This window comes from Ovis canadensis, chromosome 22, assembly GCF_042477335.2.
Source record: "Ovis canadensis isolate MfBH-ARS-UI-01 breed Bighorn chromosome 22, ARS-UI_OviCan_v2, whole genome shotgun sequence".
NCBI classification, from domain to species: Eukaryota; Metazoa; Chordata; class Mammalia; order Artiodactyla; family Bovidae; genus Ovis; species Ovis canadensis.
In genome coordinates, this window is record NC_091266.1 from 67,145,063 (window position 1) to 67,162,624 (window position 17,562).

The following is a 17,562-nucleotide window of genomic DNA, read 5'->3' on the forward strand; positions in this document are numbered from 1 at the left end:
TTGCCTGGAAAGTCCCATGGACGAAGGAGCCTGGTGGGCTGCAGTCCATGGGGTTGCTAAGAGTCGCGCTTGACTGAGCGACTTCACTTTCACTTTTCACTTTCATGCATTGGAGAAGGAAATGGCAAGCCACTCCAGTGTTCTTGCCTGGAGAATCCCAGGGACGGGGGAGCCTGGTGGGCTGCTATCTATGGAGTCGCACAGAGTCGGACACGACTGAAGCGACTCAGCAGCAGCAGCAGCAGCAGTGCAAGAGGAGGTGGAAACCAGAGGGCATTTCCAGGGAAGAAGCTGTGTGAGAACTGGCACCTCCAGGGATCACCAGTTGAGCATTGGGGTGGGTACTGTGGGTACTGATGATTCAGTGAGAAAACCCACAAGAGGGGTCACGGGGCCATCTCAAGAGATAAGGAGCATTGGCTCACCTGTTCAGTTGAGTCACACAGTTGGGTCAGACTCTTCGTGACCCTATGGACTGCAGCATGCCAGGCTTCCCTGTAGCATCACCAACTCCCGGAGCTTGCTCAAACTCATGTCCATCTAGTCAGTGATGCCATCCAATCATCTCATCCTCTGTCGCCCCCTTCTCCTCTTGCCTTCAATTGTTCCCAGCTTCAGGGTCTTTTCCAAGAGTCAGTTCTTCACATCAGGTGGCCAAAATATTGGAGCTTCAGCATCAGCATCAGTCCTTCCAATGAATATTCAGGACTTATTTCCTTTAGGATGGACTGGTTGGATCTCCTTGCAGCCCAAGGGCCTCTCAGGAGTCTTCTCCAAGACCACAGTTCAAAAGTGTCAGTTCTTTGGCACTCAGCTTTCTTTATGGTCCAACTCTCACATCCATACATGACTGCTTTTTAATATGCTGTCTAGGTTGGTCATAGCTTTTCTTCCAAAGGGCAAGAGTCTTTTAATTTCATGGCTGCAATTACCATCTGCAGTGATTTAGAAGCCCCCCAAATAAAGTCTGTCACTGTTTCCACTGTTTCCCCATCTATTTGCCATGAAGTGATGGCACTGGATGCCATGATCTTCGTTTATTGAATGCTGAGTTTTAAGCAGCTTTTTCACTCTTTTCTTTCACTTTCATCAAAAGGCTCTTCAGCTCCTCTTCACTTTCTGCCATAAGGGTGGTGTCATCTGCATCCTGAAGTTATTGATATTTCTCCCGGCAATCTTGATTCCAGCTTGTGCTTCCTCCAGATCGGCATTTTGTGTGATGTACTCTGCGTATAAGTTAAATAAGCAAGGTGACAATATACAGTGTTGGCGTACTCCTTTCCCAATTTGGAACCAGTCTGTTGTTCCATGTTCAGGGTCTTGTTCAGCATATTAAAAAGCAGAGATATTAGTTTGCCAACACAGGTCTGTCTAGTCAAAGCTATGGTGTTTTCAGTAGTCATGTACAGATGTGAGAGTTGGACCATAAAGAAAGCTGAGTGCCGAAGAATTGATGCTTTTGAACTCTGGTGCTGGAGAAGACTCTTGAGAGTCCCTTGGGCTGCAAGGAGTGCAAAACAGTCAATACTAAAGGAAATCAGTTCTGAATATTTATTGGAAAGACTGATGCTGACGCTGAAGCTCCAATATTTTGACTACCTGATGCGAAGAACTGACTCTTGGAAAAGACCCTGAACATGGAACAACAGACTAGTTCTAAATGTTGCTTCTTGATCTGCATACAGATTTCTCAGGAGGCAGGTAAGGTGGTTTGGTATTCCCACCTCTTGAAGAGTTTTCCGTACTTTGTTGTGAGCCACACAAAGGCTTTAGCATGGTCAATAAAGCAGAAGGTGAAGTTTTTCTGGAACTCTCTTGCTTTTTCTAAGATCCAATGGATGCTGGCAATTTGATCTCTGGTTCCTCTGTCTTTTCTAAATCCAGCTTGAGCATTTGGAAGTTCTTGGTTCACATACTGTTGAAGTCTTGCTTGGAGAATTTTGAGCATTATTTTGCTAGCATGCGAGATGAGTGCAATTGTGTGGTAGTTTGAGCATTCTTTGGCATTGCCTTTCTTTGGGATTGGAATGAACACTGACCTTTTCCAGTCCTGTGGCCACTGCTGAGTTTTCCAAATTTGCTGGCATATTGAGTGCAGCACTTTCACAGCATCCTCTTTCAGGATTTGAAATAGCTCAACTGGAATTCCATGACCTCCACTGGCTTTGTTCATAGTGATACTTTCTAAGGCCCACTTGACTTCACATTCCAGGAGGTCTGGCTCTAGGTGAGTGATCACACCGTCGTGGTTATCTGGGTCATTACGAGTTTTCTTGTGTAGTTCTTCTGTGTATTCTTGCCACCTCTTCTTAATCTCTTCTGCTTGTGTTCAGTCCAGACCATTTCTGTCCTCTATTGAGCCCATCATTGCATCATATGTTCCCTTGGTATCTCTAGTTTCTTGAAGGGATCTCTAGCCTTTCCAATTCTGCTGTTTTCCTTTAGTTTTTGGTATTGATCACTGAGGAAGGCTTTCTTATCTCTCCTTGCTATTCTTTGGAACTCTGCATTCAGATGGGTATATCTTTCCTTTTCTCCTCTGCCTTTAGTTTCTCTTCTTTTCTCAGCTATTTGTAACGCCTCCTCAGACAACCATTTTACCTCTTTGCATTTCTTTTTCTTGGGGATGGTCTTGATCGCTGCCTCTGTTCAACGTCACGAGCTGCTGTCCATAGATCTTCAGGCACTCTGTCTATCAGATCAAATCACGTGTATCTATTCGTCACTTTCAGTGTATAATTTTAAGGGATTTGATTTAGGTCATACCCTAATGGTCTAGTGGTTTTCCCTACTTTCTTCAATTTGAGTCTGAATTTTGCAATAAGGTGTTCATGATGTGAGCCACAGTCAGCTCCCAGTCTTGCTTTTTCTGACTGTATAGAGCTTCTCCATTTTGGCCGCAAAGAATATAATCAATCTGATCTCAGTGTTGACCATCTGGTGATGTCTATGTGTCTCTTGTGTTGTTGGAAGGGGGTGTTTGCTGTGACCAGTGCATTCTCTTGGCAAAACTCTGTTAGCCTTTGCCCCACTTAATTTTGCACTCCAAGGCCAAACTTGCCTGTTACTCCAGGTACGTCTTGACTTCCTACTTGTGCATTGCAGTCCTCTATGATGAACAGGGCATCTTTTCTTGGTGTTAGTTCTAGAAGGTCTTGTAAGTCCTCATAGAACCATTCATCTTCAGCTTCTTTGGCATTAGTGGTTGGTGCATAGACTTGGATTCTGTGATACTGAAATATTGGCCTTAGAAACGAACAGAGATCATTATGTCACTTTTGACATTGCACCCAAGGGCTGCGTTTCCAACTCTCTTGCTGACTCTGAGGCCTACTCCATTTCTAAGGGATTCTTGCCCTCAGTAGCAGATATAATGGTCATCTGAATTAAACTTGCCCAGTCCAGTCCATTTTAGTTCACTGATTTCTAAAATGTTGATGTTCACTCTCAACATCTGTTTGACTGCTTCCAATTTACCTTGATTCAGGGACCTAACGTTCCAGGTTCCTATGCAATATTGTTCTGTACAATATCAGGCTCTTCTTCCGTCACCAGTCACACCCACAGCTGGGTGCTGTGCTTGTTTTGGCTCTGTCTTTCCACTCTTTCTGGAATTACTTCTCCACTCTTCTCCAGTATCGGGCACCTGCCGATCTTGGGAGTTCATCTTTCAGTGTCCGATCTTTTTGCCTTTTTATACTATTCATGGGGTTCCTAAAGCAAGAATACTTAAGTGGTTTTTCATCCCCTTTTCCAGTCGACCATGTTTTGCCACAAGTTCCCACCATGACCTGTCCGTCTTGGGTGGCTCTACACGGCATGGCTCATAATTTCATTGAGTTAGACAAGGCTGTGGTCCATGTGATCAGTTTGGTTATTTTTCTGTTATTTCTCACCTGAGCACTCTGCTAAGTCTCAGTGACCTTCACAGAGGGGAATGAAATGCCAGGATCAGGTTTTCGTCCCAGGGCGTCACCATGAACCCAGATGGGAACATATAGGAGGGTGCTGGAGGGAGAAACTGGACATCCAGGTGGTGACAAAAAGCTTGAAGTCAGGTACATATCTGTGAATGAGAGATGGGGCCTCTGTGAACATCGTGCAGGAGGCTTTGTCTGTAGGCCTTGGGAACCAGAGGTTGAGAGGTAAGAAGACCACCAAAGGCTCATGGAACAAATACATTCTGAGAACCTCCCACGACTGGGAACTAAAGCTTGATGTGGTCCAAGTGAGGTCCTGTTGCCACAAAGCCTAAACCCGGGATTCTGGGTGGCTGGGTGGCTGGGAGAGTGGGTGAGTTACCTTGTGCTGCTGTAAAACCACACGATGAACACATCTGGGGCGAAGGCCAGCAGTTCAGGTTTGATTGTCAAGTTTGAAAGCCTGTAGTCTGAGGCAGAATTGCGGTTCATAGTTCTGCGGTTGAGGGGTAGATATGAGTGATGTCGGACTGAGGGCAGGATCAGCCACAGAGGCAGTCCTGGAGTGCAAGGAGCACACGTTCAGAAAAGATAAAGATAGGGACCCAGGGGGAACAGCTGAAAAGCAGCTGTATGTCCCTTACGGAGATGGGGCTGGAACAGGGAGAGTGGGCCGGGGGAGGGGCTCAGCCTCTGCGCGGTGGGAACGGGCTCAGGCTGTAAGTGGCCCACAGTCACGGAAGTGAGGACGGGGATGGGGCTAGAAACGATAGAGGGGAGTGTTTCTTGGAGTGCAAAATGAAAGAAGTCAATGAAGGGTATATGGCTTTAGGGAGAGTGCTGGATTTGGAAGTTAAGGAACAAACAGACTCCTGCGGAGGAGTTGGATCAGCCCTCCCTTTCCAGAACCAGGCTGCCTTCTGAGACGATCACCTGGGTAGAGTCTGGCACCAGCGTCGTGTGATCTCTGTCACAGGCCTATGCACACATGGAGCACGGCCCTGGGGCTGCTCCCGGCTGGGCCACAAGGCCCAACGAGACCCTGGTGACAGAGTTCGTGCTTCAGGGCTTCTCGGAGCTCCCCCGCCTGCAGCTGCCCCTTTTCGGCTGCTTCTTCCTCTACATCGTGGCGCTCACGGGCAGCGCTGCGATCATTGCCGTGGTCAGCCGCAGCGCCAGCCTCCGAAGCCCCATGCGCTTTTTCCTCTGCAACCTAGCTGCCACGGATATTGTCTGCACCTCCTCTGCGCTGCCGAAGGCACTGGCGGGCCTGGCCTCCGCGGAAAACACCATCTCCTTCCCCGGGTGCATGGCTCAACTGTTCTTCCTCACCTGGTCTGCGTCTTCCGAGCTGCTGCTGCTGACCGTCATGGCCTATGACCGCTACACGGCCATCTGCCGCCCGCTGCACTACAGCTCGCGGATGAGCCCGCGCGGTGCCGGTCGCTGGTCGTGGGCGTGTGGGCTGTCTGTGCCCTCAACGGGTCACTGCACGCTGGGCTGATGACGCGGCCATCCTTCTGCGGCCCCAACGTTGTCGCACACTTCTTCTGCGAGATCCCCCCACTCCTGCTGCTCTCCTGCAGCCCCACACTCGTGAACAGCATCCTGACCGTCTTAGCTGATGCCTTCTACGGAGTCGTCCACTTCCTGCTCACCCTGGTGCCCTATGGCTGCCTCGTCACCAGCATCTGCGCATGCGCTCAGCTGCAGGGAGGCGGCGGGCCTTCTCGACCTGCTCCTCCCGCCTCCTGGCGGTCTCCGTGCGCTACTCTGCAGTGTTCTGCCCCTGTATCAGCCGGCCTCCAGCTGTAGCCCTGAGAGAAGCAAGGGGCCCGCAGCACTCTACACGATGCTGAGCCCCACTCGGAACCCCAGCACCTACTCTCTGAGGAACATGGAGGTTAAACGTGCCCTGGGGAGACGTGTGCAAGCCCTTCTCTGCCCGGGGTCCGTGGGCTGCCTCCCTGAGACCAGCTTGGAGGCGAAACAGCTGGCTGTCATCCTCTCAGTACCCTTACCCTTGAGTTGGGGCCCTTTGCACCCAACAAGTCCTCAGCTGCAGAACTGTAGACCCAGGTCCTGGGAGGTGGGCTTCTTGTATCCAGGGAAACGTCTCTCCACCCCCAGATTGTTAGGGACCAAATGACGGGCTCTAGGACCTGAGGCATGTTTACCAGAAAGAGACAGGACATGTGCTCATCCTGCCTGGCCAATCATGTAATGCCAGCTACTCCTGTAACTGAGACAAAGAACTGCCTGTGTATAAGCCGCCATACTCCTTTGTTCAGGGCTCTTGTCGGATTCCACTGTGCTGGAAGAGACTTGGGCCCTAGCGCACTAGAAGTAAACTCCCTTCTTGCCTTTGCATTACTGTGGTGGACTTGCTCTCTCGGTCGGTTCGGAGATACGGGCTCGGTGCATAACACAGATGGCCTCCAGGAACCTGACCCTAAACCTTCCTCAAGGTTCTTCTCAACTCAGCTTTTCCTTGGTTGTCCCAACCTGCCACACAGTGCTAGCTCCAGCTGAAAGGGCCGCTGGCTGTATCTTCTCACCTTCTGTGGTCCCTGCACAGACCCTCTCTCAGTGCACGGTCGGGTCCTGATCTTCAAGTTGCCTTGCCACCTCCCTCAGCTTCCTTCATATTCCCCAACATCCCCTCCTTCTGCCTCCTGCAGCTGGTTATCTGGCATCACACGGCGGGTCCTGCTCTGCCTGGGCCTTCAGAGCCTGTCCCCACATCTGCCTGAAGCCCACGAGGCTCACCCACATTCTCCTTGGCCTCACACGGCCTGTGTCCTGCTCTGCCTGGGCCTTCAGAGCCTGTCCCCACATCTGCCTGGAGCCCACGAGACTCACCCACATTCTCCTGGGCCTTGCACGGCCTGGGTCCTGCTCTGCCTGGGCCTCATGGAGCTGTCCCCTGTTCTGCTTGACCACACACAGTCTGACCCCTAATCTACCTGGCCTTACTCAACCTTCTCTGGTTCTGCTTTGAACTGTAGATCCATGTAACGACTGTCTCTTTGACCATGTCTTAGTGCTTCTTTTTTTTTTTTTTTTTTGCCTGAACTACAACCTTGTGGAATTAGTTCCTCAACCAGAGAATGAACCCAGGCCAAGAGCAATGAAAGCACTAAGTCCTAACCACTGGACCACCAGGGAATTGCCTACATTTTAGTTCCTGTTTTTGGTGTTTCATAGATGAATAATAGGTCCCTTCAGATAAACATGTTCAATCAAATAAAACTTCCTCCAGAGAATGTAGGGAGATTGCTGTTTCATTCATAGTCTTTCTTCTATTCCAAACCTTTTCTCATCGAGGCAACATCAGTAAGTCTTAAAGTGGTCATATATCATGAAAGAAGAAAACAAAGAAATAATGAAAAGTGTGAGTGTGCAGCTTGGAATTAAAATAAAATTCCAGTGCTCATATCAACAACCAAAAAGTCAAGCTTTTTGAGGCCAAAGGCAAATCCCCAGGGGAATCTGAGGCTGGTGCCTGGACAAGAGCAGTTTCCCCCACCCCAGGGAAGATCGAAATTCTTGGCCCTGCAGAAGCAGAGCAGGCATGCAGGTGGAGGGTCCCTTAGAAGGCTGGATGCCAGCTGCATCACAGCCCGGGGATATGAGGTTGGAGAGGCCCATACTTTATCCCTAGAGTAGGGGAGCCTGTGTGGTCAGGCTTACCTGGAACTCTGTCTGTTCAGCAGTAGAAGTGACTGTTTTCTGGCTGTCCATGGCTCAGACTTAGTAATGGAGAAACTTAACATTTTCTAAGGAAAGGATGAAAAATAACGGAGAGGCTGTGGGACCCGAGAAGTCCTGTTCCTGAGTTGGGGAAACTGCTTCCTCTCAGTTTCTGTCCTGGCCTCAGCTCAGACAGCAAACCATCCACAGGCAGCATCCGTCTGTGCACCACAGCTGAAATTGCACGTATGAACCAGAAAGCCCAGTTAACTGTCCCGGGATGGTTAATATCTATATGGGAAAAACAAATTTTATCCTTAGCCCCTACCGTATGCAAAAATCATTCCCACATGACCTAAGACGTAAGTAGGAGAGGTAGAACTTTAAAAACGGCAACTAGCCTTCTGATCTTTCTATGGCAAAGACAGCTTTTAAAGTCAAAAAAGTGCTAATTCCAAAATAAAAGACTGATAATTTTAAAGTATCTGTTTATAAGAAAAATTCAACAAATAGTGTGAAAACATAGCCCAAAGAGAAGGAAAAATCATTGCAATACGTAAACTTTAGGGTGGATCATTAACTGGGACACACACATCCCTACAAACAGTGAGAGAGAGAAACTGCCGCAGAAGAGCAAGTGCATGAGCGGGCGCTTTGCAGAGGCAGACACAGCTTGGTGAACAGGCATTCACGAAGAGATTCTCTACTTCATTCACGGTCAGAGAAATGCAAACTGGGGCCAGGATTAACCACCATTTCATGCCTATAAATGGGTAAACATTTAGAAATCCATGAGTTCTTAGTGTTGCAAATGGACAGGGCCACTTGGACAGCTGAGAAGAGTTTTTGTTGCTGTTCAGTTGCTAAGTCGTGTCCAACTCTTCCTGACACCATGGACTGCAGCACACCAGGCTTCCCTGTCCCCCTCCATCTCCCAGAGTTTGCCCAAGTTCATGTCCATCGAGTCAGTGATGCCATCCAAGCATCGCATCCTCTGTCACCCTCTTCTTCTGCCTTCAACCTTTCCCAGCATCAGGGGCTTTTCCAGTGAGTCAACTGTTCGCAATAGGTACCCAAAATATTGGAGCTTCAGTTTCAGCATCAGTCCTTCCAATGAACACTCAGGGTTGATTTCCTTTAAGGTTGGCTTGTTTGATTGCCTTACTTTCCAGGGGACTCTCAGGAGTCTTCTCCAGCACCATGGTTTGAAAGCATCAGTTCTTCAGTGCTCCGCTTTCTGTATTGTCCAGCTCTCACATCCATACATGATCACTGGGAAAAAAACATAGCCTTGACTATATGGACCTTTGTCAGCAAAGTGATGTCCTTGCTTTTTAACAGGTGGTGCTGGTGGTAAAGAACCCATCTGCCAATGCAGGAGACATAAGAGACACAGGTTCGATCCCCGGGTTGGGAAGATCCCCTGGAGAAGGGCATGAAAACCCACTCCAGTATTCCTGCCTGGAGAATTCCATGGACAGGGGAGCCTGGCAGGCTATAGTTCATGGGGTCACACAGAGTCAGACACAACTGAAGCAACTTAGCACTCAAGTTTGAGACAGCTTTCCTGCCCTGAAGCAATCATCTTCTAATTTCATGGCAGCAGACACCATCCACAGTGATTTTAGAGCCCAAGAAAAGAAAATCTGTCACTGCTTCCACCTTTCCCCCTTCTATTTGCCATGAAGTTATGGGACCAGGTGACATAAGTTCAAGTACTTAGGAAGTCACATGGTGTCATGTGTCATGCGGCCCTTGACGCACCTGACCTAGAGATGCTCTTGCAGAGTGTTCCAGGAAGCATGCATGAAGATGGTCTGAATAACTCTTTGCAGCAGCAGAAACATGGGAATGACCTGATGGATAGCGGACCACCCGGTCACTAACTGGCGCCTGCAGCTCACAAGGTGCACAGAGGTTATGATGGAATCATGTCTAGAAACACAAAAGTAAGGAAAATGAAACAGTACAAGAAATAAAACCATTGAGAAAGTTAGAAGGGAAGTGTGGGACTGTGGTCACCTCAGAAGGGAGGCGGGGCGTAGGCGGGCAGATGCAGCTGGAGGGCCTGTGGCAGCTCTGGTTAGCAGTGGGTTGCTTGGTGTGGATTATGTTTTTATACTTTAATTTATATTAGGCATTCCTTGTACATTCTTTTCAACTTAGCATTTAAAATATCTAGGTTAGTGACCACACCATCATGCTTATCTGGGTTATTAAGGCCTTTTTTGTTCAGTTCTTTTGTGTATTCTTGCCACCTCTTCTTAATCTCTTCTGCTTCTGTTAGGTCCTTACCGTTACTGTCCTTTATTGAGCCCATCTTTGCATGAAATGTTCCCTTGGTATCTCTAATTTTCTTGAAGAGATCTCTAGTCTTTCCCATGCTATAGTTTTCCTCTATTTCTTTTCATGGTTCGCTTAAGAAGGCTTTCTTTTCTCTCCTTGCTGTTCTTTGGAGCCCTGCATTCAGTTGGCTATGTCTTTCCTCTTATCTTCTCTTCTTTTCTCAGCTATTTTTAAGGTCTCCTCAGACAACCATTTCGCCTTGTTGCGTTTTTCTTTGGGATGGTTTTGGTCATCACTGCCTGTACAATGTTATGGCCCTTTATCCATAGTTCTTCAGGTACTCGATCAGATCTAATCCCTTGAATCTGTTTGTTACTTCCACTGTATAATCATAAGGGATATGATTATCATTCATACATCAGTGGCCTAGTGGTTTTCCCTACTTTCTTCAATTTAAGTCTAAATTATACAATAAGGAGCTCATGATCTGAGCCACAGTCAGCTCCAGGTTTTGTTTTGGCTGACTTCTCCTTCTGTGGCAAAGAATATAATAATCAAGCTGATTTCAGTATTGGCCATCTGGTGGTATCCATATGTAGATCATCTCTCCTGTTGTTAAAAGCGGGTGCTTGCTCTGGCCAGTGCACTCTCTTAGCAAAGCTCTGTTAGTCTTGGCCCTTCTTCTTTCCGTACTCCAAGGCCAAACTTGCCTATTACTCCAGGTATCTCTTGACTTCCTACTTTTGCATTCCAATCCCCTATGATGAAAAGGACATCTTCTTTTCGTGTTTGTTCTAGAAGGTCTTCAAGGTCTTCATAGAACCATTTGACTTCAGCCTCTTTGGCGTTAGTGGTTGGGGCATAGACTTGAATTACTGAGATGTTGAATAGTTTGTCTTGGAAATGAACCAAGATCATTCTGGCACTTTTGAGACTGCACCCAAGTACTGCCTTTGGGACTCTTTTGTTAACTATGAGGGCTGCTCCATTCCTTCTAAGGGATTCTTGCCCCCAGCAGTAGATATTATGGTCACTGAATTAAATTTTCCCATTCCTGTTCATTTTAGTTCACTGATTTCTAAAATGCTGATGTTCACTCTCACCATCTCCTGCTTAATGACCTGGATAACCACAATGGTGTGATCACTAACCAAAAGCCAGAAATCCTGGAATATGAAGTCAACTGTGCCTTAGGAAGCATTACTATGAACAAAGCTAGTGGAGGTGATGGAATTCCAGTTGAGCTATTTCAAATCCAAAAAGGTGATGCTGTGAAAGTGCTGCACTCAATATGCCAGCGAATTTGGAAAACTCAGCAGTGGCTACAGGACTGGAAAAACTCAGCCTTCATTCCAATTCCAAAGAAAGACAATGCCAAAGAAAGTTCAAACTACTGTACAATAGCACTCATTTCACGTGCTAGTAAGGTAATGCTCCAAATCCTTCAAGCTAGGGTTCAGCAGTACATGAACTGAGAACTTGAAGATATATAAGTTGGATTTAGAAAAGCTTTGTTCATAGAAATGTTTCCTAAGGCCCACTTGATTTCACATTCCAGGATGTCTGGCTCTAGGTGAGCGATCACACGATGGTGATTATCTGGGTCATGAAGATCTTTTTTGTATAGTTCTTCTATGTATTCTTGTCACCTTCTTAATATCTTCTGCTTCTGTTAGGTCCATACCGTTTCTGTCCTTTATCGAGCCCATCTTTGCATGAAATGTTCCCTTGGTAGCTCTAATTTTCTTGAAGAGATCTCTAGTCTTTCCCATTCTATTGTTTACCCCTATTTCTTTGTATTGATCCCTGAGGAAAGCTTTCTTGTCTCTCCTTGCTATTCTTTGGAACTCTGCATTCAGATGGGTTTATCTTTCCTTTTCTCCCTTGCCTTTAGCTTCTCTTCTTTTCTCAGCTATTTGTAAGGCCTCCTCAGACAGCCATTTTGCCTTTTTGCATATATTTTTCTTGGAGATGGTCTTGATCACCGCCTCCTGCGCAATGTCTTGAACCTCTGTCCATAGTCCTTCAGGCACTCTGTCTATCAGATTTAACCCCTTGAATCTATTCGTCACTTTCAGTGTATAGTTTTAAGGGATTTGATTTAGGTCATACCTGAATGGTCAAATGGTTTTCCCTACTTTCTTCAATTTAAGTCTGAATTTTGCATAAGGTGTTCCTGATCTTAGCCACAGTCAGTTCCTAGTCTTGTTTTTTGCTGACTGTGTATACAGCTTCTCCATCTTTGACTGCAAAGAATATATCAATTGGATTTTGGTATTGACCATCTATCTGGTGATGTCTGTGTTTTACCAAGGACAAATTGCTTCAGTTGGTGTTTTTCCTTTTCCTCTCTCTGGTGCCCTCTGGTGGGTCTCACAGCGGCTGGTCCCCACTCTGAGTCCAGCCTCCTTCCGCAGACGTCACCATCCTCGGCAGATTCTTCTCTTGTCACGTCAACCTCCCACGGCCCCTCCCCCACCCACCCCCTGGCCATTCCCCACCACTCTGCTGGCATCGTCTTTGGAGTCTTAGGAAGCTGTAACCATGCTCCTGGAATCCAGGAGGGCCCCTTCCTCCACCTGGTGGGTTAAAACTTCTGCACACAAGCAAACAGTTTTGCCTGATCCACGATCTTGAACAGCAGCTCTGAGATGAAGGTTGAACCAGGGTCAGATAAGAGAACACATTGCTTATGCTCCCCAGTTCCTTTGATGTGAAAAGTTTTGTTCCAGGTCCAAGCCAGCTGGCCCTTTGTACCTGGGAAATTGCATGTTCTCTGCTTTTGTTTAACTTGGAAGAGATTTTGGCTTTTGTCAAGGTTATTCTTTTTAGCCCAGAGTGCATTAAAGGTTGTTCTTTTTAGCCCAGAGTGCATGAAATGTTACAGACTTGCCTGCCCACATTTTTATTTGTCTGTTCTTGATCATTTTACATACAAAGTGAGAGGGAATTTTCAGGAGAGCACCCTTAAAGCAACTCTTTGAGCATATTTTCAACTCAGTCTCTGTTTTACTCTTTCTTGCTTGTCCATTGCCTTTTGGGTACCCAGAGAAGTGATATTGCATTGTTCACCTCTTCGGTCTAAGGATTCATGACTGCGGGGTTGCCTCTTAAGGAAATCTGGGGATAGTTGTATGTCCTTCCTGTGAGTAGGAGGGAAGGGAGAACCAGTGCATTTCATTAACCTGATAGAAAATACTGTTGCCACTGAATCTACTGCTCAGGGGAACTTGGCCCATGGAGGAAGGCCAAGGAGCCTGTGGGGAGAGGCCGCAGCCCAGCCGCTGTCTTGAGGGGAAAAGGCTCACTGGATATTCCAAACGTGTCCTCCATCCTCTCCCCAGAAGCCCTGGCTGAGTGTAAATTTACACTTCAAGGAACAGGAATCCAAGAAATACAGGATATGATGTAGAAATAGCAGGCAAAGAGACCAGTAAAGTGGGTATTTAAATGCAGCTACTGACTTGATAAGATGGCTATAAATATTGCAATCGCAAGAGCTGTCTCACAATAACAGAGGCAAATACATTTGGACAAACGTAACACTAGGGCTAAGAAACGAAAATCCCTAACATTTGGGAAGGAGAGGAGATTGTTGGAAAAGGAAGGAAGGGAGGAAGGAAGGAAGGGAGGGAGGGAGGGAGGTAGGGAGGGAGGGGAAGTCTCTCAGTTGTGTCCGAGTCTTTGCCACCCCATGGACTGTAGCCCACCAGGCTCCTCAGCCCATGGAGTTCTCCAGGCAAAAGCACTGGAGTGGGCTGCCATTTCCTCCTCCAGGGGGTCTTCCCGACTCAGGGATCAAACCTGTGTCTCCTGCATTGCAGGCAGATTCTTTACCTCTGAGCCACCAGGGAAGATCCATTGCTTGGAAAATGGATAAGAAAACTATGCTAAAGTCTCTGTTTGCTCAGATTAAATGATATTGATTAGCTCTTCAGGTTAATAAGTCTATGTGGTTTTAGACTTGAGGGTAATCATTAGTAGAATATCAACAGGACAGAAATACATCAAAGCATCAAGGAAGAAAAGGAACAAGCAGACTATGACAAGCTCAGCGAGTGATAGGGAGGGATATATACATAACGCCACATTCACCAGCAGCCACAAGAAATGCGACTCTCCTGTCAGGAAGAAAAACTTTTAGTTATGTCAAAGCTATAGGATGGTAGAGGCATTTCTCAAGGACAACATTCCAGAGATTCTTAAAATGCTGGGACAAACAAAAGAAAATAGTTGGTGATAACTATCAAAAGGGAAAAAATATGTTTATGCTGCTAAAAAGTACAATTCAGTAAAAGACAAATCACCAGTTTTAATGTGGATTGAATGTATTGAAGTAACTTTTCAAATAAAGCATCTCAATAAAATATGATTATAATGTGAAAAGTCAGCACATCTTACTTAGAAATGACAAGATATGATTCAGTTCATCATCAGTTCAGTTGCTCAGTCATGTCTGACTCTTTGTGACCCCACGAACTGCAGCATGCCAGGCCTCCCTGTCCATCACCAATTCCCGGAGTTTACCCAAACTCATGTCCATTGAGTCGGTGATGCCATCCAACCATCTCATCCTCTGTGGTCCCCTTCTCCTCCTGCCCTCAATCTTTCCCAGCATCAGAGTCTTTTCCAATGAGTCAGCTCTTCGCATCAGGTGGCCAAAGTATTGGAGTTTCAACTTCAACATCAGTCCTTCCAATGAACATTCAGGACTCTTCTCCTTTAGGATGGACTGGTTGGATCTCCTTGCAGTCCAAGAGACTCTCAAGAGTCTTCTCGAACACTAAAGTTCAAAAGTATCAATTCTTTGGCATTCAGCTTTCTTTATAATCCAACTTTCACATCCATACAAGACTACTGGAAAAACCACAGCCTTGACTAGATGGACCTTTGTTGACAAAGTAATGTCTCTGCTTTTTAATATGTTGTCTAGATTGGTCATAACTTTCCTTCCAAGGAGTAAGCATCTTGTAATTTCATGGATGCAATCACCATCTGTTGTGATTTTGGAGTCCCCCAAAATAAAGTCAGCCACTGTTTCCCCATCTATTTGCCATGAAGTGATGGGACCAGATGCCATGATCTTAGTTTTCTGAATATTGAGCTTTAAGCCAACTTTTTCACTCTCCTCTTTCACTTTCATCAAGAGGGCTCTTTAGTTCTTCTTCACTTTCTGCCTTAAGGGTGGTGTCATCTGCATAGCTGAGGTTCTTGATATTTCTCCTGGCAATCTTGATTCCAGCTTGTGCTTCTTCCAGCCCAGCATTTCTCATAATGTAGTCTGCATGTAAGTTAAATAAGCAGGGTGACAATATACAGCCTTGATGTACTTCAAGACATGATTAAAAAGCAATTAACAGAGAAAACAATATAACGTAAACATTTGGTAATCTCAAAATGGAGTTCTTTTTAAGCATGATCTGAATTCTGAAAACCGTTAAGGAAAAGTTTTCTTGCTTTCTTAATTGGGATGATAATTCTAATCTTTATAAACAATTGTTTAACTTCAATAACGTCATGCGAAATGCTGGACTGGATGAACCACAATCTGGAATCAAGATTGCTGGGAGAATGACCAACAGCCTCAGATATGCAGATGACACCACTCAGACAGCAGGGAGTGAAGAGGAGTGAAGAGCCTACTGATGAGGGTGACAGAGAAGAGAGGGAAAGCTGGCTTGAAACTCAGTGTTAAAAAAATGAAGATCGTGGCATCTGGTCCCATCACTTCATGGCAAATAGATGGGGAAAAAATGGAAACAGTGAAAGATTTCTTTTCTTGGGCTCCAAAATCTTGTTAAAAAGCAGAGACATTACTTTGCTGGCAAAGGTCCACATAGTCAAAACTATGGTTTTTCCAGTAGTCATGTACAGATGTGAGAGTTGGACCCTAAAGAAGGCTGAGTGCCAAAAAATTGATGCTTTCTAATTGTGGTGCTGGAGAAGACTGTTGAGAGTCCCTTGGACAGCAAAGAGATCAAAATAGTCAATCCTAAAGGAAATCAGCCCTAAATATTCACTAGAAGGACTGAGATGCTGAAGCTGAAGCTCCAATACTTTGGCCACTCGATAGGAGGAGCCAACTCATTGGAAAAGACCCCGATGCTGGGACAGGCTGAGGGCACAAGAAGAAGGGGATGACCGAGGACGAGATGGCTGGATGGCAGCACCGACTCTTGGAGAGAAGTTTGAGCAAACTCTGGAAGATGGTTGAGGACAGGGAAGCCTGGTGTGCTGCTGTTCATGGGGTCACAAAGAGTTGGGCAGGACTTGGTGACTGAATAACAACAACTTCAGTAGGCCCTTTAAATATTGTTTTACCTGTGATTTCTCCCAAAGTTTCGAAGTCCAGTTAATTCCCTAACAATTTAACGTATCCTAGGGACTTCCCTGGTGGTGCAGTGGATAAGAATCTACCTTCTAATGCAGAGGACATGGGTTCAATCCCTGTGAAGATTCCACATGCTGTGGTGCAACCAAGCCTGTGTGCCACAACTTCTGAGTTCATGCTCAGGGCCAGTAGGCGCAGCTGGTGAGCCCCTGCGCTGCGGCTACTGAAGCCCGCGAGCCTAAAGCTTGTGCTCCGTGAGAAGGCGAGCCGCCGCGATGCGAGGCCTGTGCACCGCAGCCAGAGGGACCTGGACGCAGCGACAAGACCCAGTGAGGCCAGAGATGAGCAGGCAAATAAAGGCTTTGAGATAGTTTAGAGGTATCCCAGACAATAGGCAAAGACGAGAACTTCAGTTGTTTCTAAAGTCAGCACAATGCTAATAGGAGAACAGAATAAGACGTGAGAATCTGGAGCCCAACTTTATCTACAGCTATAGATGCAAAGCTGCTCAAAACACTGTCAACGCGTTGAATCCGTCAGCCTGTAAACAAACTGTGGCTCCGTGAAATTCCTGGTTGTGAAGCAGAACTGTAAGACTGCTCGTACATGAGGCAGTGTTTTCATCCAGCATCGTACCAGCAGATTTAAAAAGAAAAACCCTAGGATTGTCTCAGTTAAAAGGTATTTTACTATCTCAATACCCATCCCTGCTAAATACTCCTTGTTAACTAGAGAAAGAAGAACATTGTCCCAATATGGTTGCCTTTCTGCCACAACCACACACTTGACGGAGAAGCACCCACTCCTCTCATCCCTTCTCTGTCGTCTCGATGGAGAAGCACCCATGCCTGCCAGGCAAGGGCAAGGCCACCTCTGTCATCCCAACTAGTCAACATTGTTTGAGATGATGCAGGCACCTGAATAAGATATAAGACAAATAAAAAAGACTTTCTTCTGAAAAGATAGACTCAAAAATGTCATTACTTTATAAAGACATCTGTACCTGCATTTAGACTTTGTTGTTTGCCCATCCAAGAGCATTTCCACAGAGGACCTAGAATAGTAGGGCCTGGCCCCAGACCACATGCTGCACCCCAGGAGGTCTAGGCTCACCTTCACCTGCCCTTGGCCCCTTTCCGGGACGCACACACGCAGATAAGCTGCCACGTGTAGTTGTTTTGGCCTGTGGGAGCCAGGGGGCCTGGTGTGCCTCATCCTGTCCTCATGCCCGCCAGTCAGGGCTTGAGCTGGAGCTCCCGGGAAGGCTGACCCTCCAGCACCAACAGGAAGGACAAACCAAAAAGAAAAATGCTGTGTGGACACGTCTGCCTG

General features: G+C 46.6%; 1 pseudogene; it reads left to right on the forward strand.

Moving 5' to 3' along the window:
* The first annotated feature begins 4,908 nt into the window (after positions 1-4,908).
* LOC138427667 (olfactory receptor 13A1-like) lies at positions 4,909-6,069 on the forward strand (annotated as a pseudogene).
* The last annotated feature ends 11,493 nt before the right edge of the window (positions 6,070-17,562 follow it).